We start from the raw sequence: 8,940 nt of genomic DNA, 5'->3' as shown, positions 1-8,940 counted from the left end.
TTGATCCCTGGGTTGGGAAGATCCCCTGGAGAAGGAAATGGCAACCCACTCCATTATTCTTGCCTGGAAAATTCCATGGATGGAGGAGCCTGGTGGGCTACAGTGCATGGGGTCACAAAGAGTTGACCATAACTGAGTGACTTCACCTTTCACCTTTGGTCTCCAAACTATGGTCTGCCATAGTTTCCATTGCCCAGAGTGCAATTCATGTGGTGTGGGTGGCTTAAAATAACATATTTATGCTCTTGCAGTTTTGGAGACCAGAGTGTGAAATCAGTTTCAGTGGGCTACAGGGGGCAGGACTGGTTCCTTCTAGAAGCTCTGGGGAGAACCCTTTTCCAAGACTTTTCTAGAAGCTTCTGACTGGCTGTGTCCTTTGACTTGCAATCCCTGTCTTATTGTTGTTGTTTAGTTGCTCAGTCGTGTCTTAGTCTTTGTGACCCCATGGACTGTAGTCCTCCAACTCCCCTGTCCATGGAATTCTCCAGGCAAGAATACTGGAGTAGGTTGCCATGCCCTTCTCCATGGGATTTTCCCAACACAGGGATCAAACCCACATCTCCTGCATTGGAAGGCAGATTCTTTATGATTGAGCCATCAGAGAAACCCTAATCCCTTTCTTAAATCATTCCAAACCCTTTCTTCCATTGTCATGTCTTTTCTACAGTCAAATCTCTGTCTTTCCCTTTCTTATAAGGACATTTGTAATTACACTTAGGGTGTACCCAGATAGTCTAGGATAAAGTTTCCAATTCTAAACTTAATTACATCTGCAAAATTTCTTTTGCAAGACAAGGTGACATTCACAGTTTCCAAAGATTAGGACCTGGGGTATCTTTGGGGCTATCATTTAGCTTAACATACATGCAACTATTTCATCTTTTTTGTTTGTTTGTTTGTTTAAGCAGCATGAAATAAGAATCTGATGGAACCTTTTCCAAACAATTGCCCCAATTTTTTGAAAATACAAATATAAAAGATTTTAAAATGAAAAATTCTCAACTCTAATTGAGATGATATTTTTGTCATATACTATATTCCTCATGTTTTCTCTATACACTGATTTCTTTTAAAGTTTAGTAACTTTTTGTCATTAGTATGACAAAATATGGTAATAATTTGATTTATTGAAATTTATTCTAGGTGCTTCTCTCAGCAAAATTTCTTTAAAGTTGGAAAAAGGAAGAGAAAAAAATTGAAGAATGCAGCTTTGTTGTTCTAAGAAAATGGATATTAATGTCCTATATACTAATTTATTCTTTGCCAGAAAGTTTATATCAAATAATTATTTTATATGAAGGTGTGTGTGTGTGTGTGTGTGTGTGTGTGTGTGTGTGTGTGTCTTCAGTGGTGTCTGACTCTTTGCAACTCCATAGACTGTAGCCCTCCAGGCTCCTCTGTCCATGGAATTTTCCAGGCAAGAATCCCAGAATGGGTTGCCATTTCCTACTCCAGAGGATCTTCCTGACCCAGGGATCGAACCAGTGTCCTACACTGGCAAGTGTATTCTTTATCTCTGCACCATCTGGTAGGGTGTTTCAATCCATTTGTGGAATATAAGAAAGAAAGAACAAAATTGCACTCACTCAACTCTATCAAATATTAAATTATAAGCAGCTAAGACAAGACAATCAACTAGAAAACAAGCCAGAAGGCTAAAAACTATATACATCAGAATCTTCATGCTAATTCTAAAATATCTAGGCTGTTATAATTTGAGAGTTATCTTTGAGTGTTAGCTTTCTTCCAGTACAAGCAACACTTGTACTTAATAAACATTGTTTTTCCCAGTTGGCTATTTTCTAAGCAAGTTACAGAATTACTAACATTAAAATATTTTAATTAAAACAAAACCTCTGGCACTGTGCTATAGTTTTTAATCTTTGGTAAATAAACATGACTTTGCAAGCAAACACATTACTGGATAAATGCTCTATGTTGAATTGATCAGACCCATTTCTAGAGAGTGTGTTGCCAATTAATTGTTAATACAGTGCATGCTTTTTCAAAACAGTTGATGATGCATCTAGTTCCATGGACACACCCTAAATGAATAAGTTGCCATTTTAAAGTTTCTTTGTAATTACTATGCTAAACTATGGAGTCAGGGCTTAATATGTCTCTAAATTAATTATGAATAAATTCTGTCTGCATGTCTTCTATTTTTAATAGTATTAATTTTTCAGGTTCACAGAATAATTGAGCAGAATACTGAGAGTTCTTACATACTCCCAGCCCCCACCATCCGCAACCCACAACAGATTGGTGTATTTGTTATAATTTATGCACCTACATGTGCTCCCCTAGTGGCTCAGCAGTAAAGAATTTGACTGTAATGCAGGAGCCACAGGTTTGATCTCTGGGTCAGGAAGACCTCCTGGAGAAGGAAATGGCAAGCCACTCCGCTACTCTTGCCTGGGAAATCCCATGGACAGAGGAACCTAGAGGGCTATAGTCCATGGGGTAGCAAAGAGTTGGACCTGATTTAGTGACTAAACAACAATAACAATATGAACCTATACTGTTACACCGTTATCACCCAAAGCCCATAGTTTATGTTAAAGCTCACTCTTGGTATTGTGCCTCCAATGGATTTGACCAATTTATAATGATGTATATTCACCATTATAGTATCATATAGAGTAGTTTCACTTCCCTAAAAATCTTCTATGTTTGGACAATTCATCCTCTCCTCCTCTGCCACTCCTAGCATTGATCTTTTTACTGTCTTCATAGTTTTACCTTTTCCAGAGAGTCAAGGTTGGAATCATACAAGATACCTTTCTCAGATATGTTTTGTTTTCAGATAGCAATGTGCATTAAGGTTCTTCCACGTGTTTTTATAGCTTGACGATTCATTTCTTTTTAGTGCTGGATAATATTCCAACTATCTAGATGTACAACAGTTTGTTTATCCATTCATCTATTAAAGGGCATATTGGTTAGTTCCAACTTTGGCCATTATGAATAAAGTTGCTATAAATATCCATGTACAGACTTTTGTATAGACATAAGTACTCAATTTATTTGGATAAATACTAATAACTGCAATTGATGGACTGTATAGTAAGAATATGTTCAGCTTTATAAGAAACTGCCAAACTGCCTTCCAAAGTGACTGTATCATTTTGCATTCCCACCAGCAATGAATGAGGATTTCTGTTGTTCACATCTTTGTCAACATTTGGTGTTGTCAATGTTTCAGATTTTTGCCACTATCATAGATATGGAGTGGTATCTTGTTTTAATTTGAAATTCATTAGTGACATATGATGTTGAACAAAATTTAATATGCTTATTTAACATTTGTTTATCTTTGGTGAGGTGTCAGCTCAAATCTTTGCCCATTTTTTAAACAAGGTGTCCATTTTCTTATGAAGGTGTCCATTTTCTTATGAAGGTGTCCATTTTATTATTGTTCAGTATGGAGTTCTTTGCATACTTGCATAATAGCCCTTTACCAGATAGGTCTTTTGCAAATTTCTTCTTCTCTTAGACTTGTCTTCTCTTTCTTTTCAGTGTATATATATATTTTGTTTTCTTTGTTATTCTCTATCTGAGTTTTAATTTCTCTTTCCATTATAATGTTTACTTATTTGAACCTATAATGATTATTTAGGGGTTTCCCTGGGGGCTCAGTGGTAAAGAATCTACCTGCAATGCAGGTGCCACCAGAGATGTGGGTCCCATCCTGGGTCAGGAAGATCCCCTGGAGGAGGGCGTAGTAACCCACTCTAGTACTCTCTCCTGGAAAATCCTGTGGGCAGAGGAGACTGGCAGGCTACAGTCCACAAGGTTGCAAAGAGTCATACAGGACTGAAGTGACTTAGCATATAATGATTATTTAATTGATGCTGATTTTTAGAGTCGTTTGAAAGAACTTCCTGTGTTCAAATATTCCTTAATACAAAGGCAAACATAAAATCCTTACCATGAATTGTGTGGGTGACAAAGAGTCAAATGTTACAGAATCACAGTGTGATGGATGTTGGGTCAGACAAGGCTTATTTATTAGCAGTGACTTACTTGGACACACCAGTCTCAAAGGAAAATTCAGACCGTTGTCTCTGCAAAATGAAAAAGTACTGAATGCCAAGAACCTTCTTATAAATAGTTGAAATATAGCATGTTAAATATGCAAGTGCTGAGACATTATTACATTTCAAATGAAGAAATAGAAATGTCTTTACATTCATTAAAGCTTGATTTTCTTCCTAAAGTTTTATAGCCTGGATTTCACGAATCCATAGGAGGTGCATAGAAGCCTTAGGAGTGTTTCTCAGACTACCTTTTGTGAAGGGCTATTTTATTTTCCAGTTGGTTGTAGGTTGATACACTTGCCTTATATGTACCCCTCCTTTATTTTTACAGTTATGGGTGTGTGTGTGTTTGTGTGTGTGTGTGTGTGCATGTGAGAGAGAGAGATAGTGATATGGGCTGGTAACATTTGCAGCTTTGAAAAGCATTTTGACTGTTTTCTGTTGTTTGTAGGCCCTGGTGGAGAGAGTGCCATTTAAATTGGTTCCCATATTTCAGTAGAAATTAAAGACGCTCAAGTTGTTGGAGACAAATGGCAGTTCTGCAGACAACAGATGAGCTGTGTTTATCAAAGGAAGCAGAAAGCATATAATAGTAATCAGAAAGATCTGAGTGCAAAACCAAAATATATGTGTAACCCACTAGTTTTATGCTTGATTTTTATAACTGAAAGAACACCAGAGGCCTGATTTAAGACATCACCATATAAAGTCAAAATCTTCACCCCAAATCCAGATCTAGCCTTCCTTGAATTGAAAAGAAGTTGGGTATGCATCCTTTGAGGATGCATCCTTCACTTCAGTCACTTCACAAATACTTCCTATAAATTTTCTCCTTACTTGCCTCCAATATGTTGCCATCCACTTATTAGAGTAAATGCGTTTTGGGTAAAGGGAAATAACCAGAGATTTCAGGTGTCACAGAGAACAGACTGTGAGTCAACTCTAGTTCCTGAGATCAGGAACAGCACATCAGGCAAAGTGGAACCTTGTGTAGTGAGCTGATAAACGAGTTTTAATTGGATTCCATCTCATAGTAAGCCCAGTAGAATACTGAATCCATCTCCATTTTTAAGTGTATGCCTGAAATAAATACTCTCAACAACTGGAGAATCCCAGCCTGATTTTCTGTCACTGTGGAGAGCCGTATCAACCTGGATAGGATTTCTCCAGACTCTTGACTATGAGAGAGTAGTGGGTAGCTAACTTATTTAAGCTGCTGTTACTTTGAGTTTTTCTCTTCCAGTCAAAATGAATCTTAACCAATACATTACTTAATATTCTTTCAATTCTTTTTCTAAGTTATTTCTTTACTTATAATCGAAAAACTTAAATAGGACCTATTCAGATTATCTCAGTTCTCAAAGACACCAAGAGTTTGTCTTTATTATTTTTTTCATATTTTATTTTTAAATTAAAAAAATGGCCACACTATGCAGCATGTGAGATCTGTTCACCCATCAGGGATCAAACCTGCTCCCCCTGCATTGGAAGCACAGAGTCTTAACCACAAGACTGCCAGGGAAATCCTGGCTTTATTGTTTTCATTTTTATATGTCAAGTGTCTGGAGTTCAGAAAGGTTAACGATATTGGAAAACATCACAGTAGTATATCTGCAGTAGGGAACCTCAACTTTTTAATGCTCCAAGCCATTCTCTTGATGCTTATACAGTAGTACTTGGGACTTTTTCTTTCTTTTGGCCATGTGGCATGTGGGATCTTAGGCCCCCGACCTGGGAACAAACTCGTGCTCTCTGCCTTGGAAGTGCAGAATAGTAACCTCTGTATGTATAGGCATGTCCCAGTATTAGCTTTTATGTTGAAAGTTCCCTACTTATGGGATCTATTTTCTCTGTGAAATAGAAAATGAAATAATTTGCTCACCATGACAGGGATGGTGCTAGGTTAGTGGAGAGTGATGATGAGTATTTGAAGTAAGAGAGAGAGATATAGAACCTTGTGACACAAAGTGTAGCCATAGGTTAAGTAGTTTTGACATTCCCTAGTAGCCTGCTAGAAATGCAGATCTTAGCACCTGACCAACTGAATCAAATCCGCATTTCGAAATTTCCCTAGGTGATTTTTTTGTATTCATTAAAGTTTGAGATGCCCAAGGACAAGCAGACTTATTGTCAAGCAGCATTAAAAGGCCAGCTGAAATGGAGACTATGCATTTATAAGCTTAAGTTTAGCAAACCTCTCTTGTTGCCTATCCAGAAGTCATTTCATGATTGGGGACAAAACTGAAGTCCTACTGAAATGGTCAAATCCTTGCTTTCTCTTTTGTTCATGTATCAAGGGATTATGACCCAAACCTGGCCAATGGAAGCTTATGGGTAACACACTGAGAGAATTTTCAGAGAGACTTTCATCTCATTCAAGCAAATGAATAGCATTAAACTCCTACTTTCTTGGTCTGAATATTTTTCTAACTATGTGTGATTAATGAAACTATAGCAACCATTTTGCAGTCTTGAAGGCATAAGCCCCAAAACCAAGCCAAGATAACAACCTGATGAATTAAAGCTAGAAGTACCATCCCCTTGGATTTCTTGTTATGTGAAATAATAAGCATCTTTATTGTTTAAAGTGTTTTCATTTAGTTTTTCCATTACTTTCAGCTAAGAGTTTCCTAAGTGAAATAAAATGGTTTTGTGGTTTTTCTCTTAAAATCCTTAGAACATTAGATTAAGGTAAAATAAAGCAGACTACCAAATTATTCAGTATGAGTTTTACAGAGTGAGCATGACTGAATAAAATAGTCAAAGGTATAGACAAAATAGCAGTCGAAGATATAGGCAAGTGTTGCCCTGTGCCATAAGGTTGGCATTGGATAGGGACAAGCCAACAGCCAGGATGTTGTTGAAGGGATGACCAAAAACATAAGGTCAATATTTGACGATACTAAAAAATCGTCACATTGAGAGAAAGAGTTAGAGAGGAAGCTGTAGTCAGAAAAAGAACTTTAGAATTTGAGATTTCAGAGGTGAAACAGTTCCTACAGATGCTATCCATGTAGATGGATGAAATAAAATAAATCTGAAGACCATTGGAGTTCAGGAAGTCAAAGAAGTATCAAACCAGGTTATCAAGTGAGTCAACCACATGAATATTGAAGACACTTGGAATTATAATAGATCTTGAGTGTTGGTTGCTCAGTTGTGTCCAACTCTTTGTGACCCCATGGACTGTAGCCCACCAGTCTCCTTTGTCCATGGAATTCTCCAGGCAAGAATACTGGAGTGGGTAGCCATCTCTTTCTCCAGGGGATCTTCCCCACCCAGAGATCAGACCTGGGTCTCCCGCATTTCAGGCAGATTCTTTACATCTGAGCCACCAGGGAAACCCATTATAAAAAGGAGTTTGGGTATATTCTGATTAACTGGTTTCTGGTGATAGTTTTCTAAACCCAGGGAATCAAGAGCTTTGACTTTGTATGTGTGTGTGTGAGAGAGGAAACTTTCTCCATGATGTGGATTAGACAAATATCCCCATCTCACCCCTTTCTTTTTGGATTTTGTGCCTTACTTGGAGCAGTTAGGAGGCAAATAGAGCTGACTTCATCACAGTTGTATTTCCTTTGCTTTATTGAATCCATTTGGGCATGAGTAGCTATAGTTCATCTTCCATGTCTCAATGAAAAGCAGAGAAAGAGGAGGTGATTAAGTATTTCCCAGGACAATTATTCTTGGTTTATCAGTCAGCTTCCCTGGTAACTCAAACAGTAAAAAATCTACCTCTAATGCAGGAGACCCAGGCTTGATCCCTGGGTTGGGAAAATCCCCTGCAGAAGGGAATGGCTACCCACTCCAGTATTCTTGCCTGGAGGATTCCATAGACAGAGGAGCCTGGCAGGCTACAGTCCATGGGGTCTCAAAGAGTCAGACATGACTGAGCAACTAACACTTTTACACTTTGCTACATTAGTAAACAATAGCATATGGGAAACAGCATTCATTGCTTGCTGTGATTATCTGACATTCTCCTGGTCTCTAGTGGAATCTATTGGACCTCACTGGCACCACTGGGGTCTGTTGGGGTTCTTTTAGATCTTTTTGAGCTCTGTTGGACTCTACTTAACTCTACTAGTAGGTTTTCAGAGCTCCATTGGATTCTGCTGGGCTCGACTCAGCTCCATGTACATTTTGGTAGTTACTTTTGGGAATATACAATTGAAGACCAGAGTAAGAGGGCCACATACAAGTCATTCTGTGGTATTTAAAGCGTCTTCTGGATAACATGATGGCAAAGACACATCATTTTAACTCCAGTCAAATTCTTCTGAGCCTTTTTCTCCAGTAGGCCTTAATACATCAGATTCTTAGCACACCCTTCTTCCCTCCTTGAACCCACACACATCTTTGATGACCCCAGCCCTTCTCAAAACGCATGCCTAAGGAAGTTCAGTACTGCCAGCAAAACTTCCTGTTCATTCCAGAGTAAAACCTGGTGATAGGTTGACTCCTGAATTCCTTCTTAGAGGAGTTACTTGAGAAAACTTGCGAATATAAATCCCTTCTCTGCCCTTTCCACCAATCAGAACCATCTCATCCAGACCTGAGAGCCACCTTTTTGAAATGCAAACATTTCATGCCTCTAGCTAATTTCCCCTTGGGAAGATAAGAGCCTAACTTTGTATATCACTACCTCCTGTCATAAAGATACAGTAATTTGTTTCTCTTTCAGATAAGCACCAGCTGCTGCTGCTGCTACTGCTGCTAAGTCGCTTTAATCGGGTCCAACTCTGTGTGACCCCATAGACGGCAGCCCACCAGGCTCCCCCATCCCTGGGATTCTCCAAGCAAGAACACTGGAGTGGGTTGCCATTTCTTTCTCCAATGCATGAAAGTGAAAAGTGAAGTTGCTCAGTCGTGTCTGACTCTTAGCGACGCCCTGTAGCAC

The sequence above is a fragment of the Budorcas taxicolor genome, chromosome 20 (genome assembly GCF_023091745.1).
Source record: "Budorcas taxicolor isolate Tak-1 chromosome 20, Takin1.1, whole genome shotgun sequence".
In the NCBI taxonomy this organism is placed as follows: Eukaryota; Metazoa; Chordata; class Mammalia; order Artiodactyla; family Bovidae; genus Budorcas; species Budorcas taxicolor.
The sequence above is the reverse complement of the archived record's forward strand: the minus strand, read 5'-3'. Positions refer to the sequence as shown.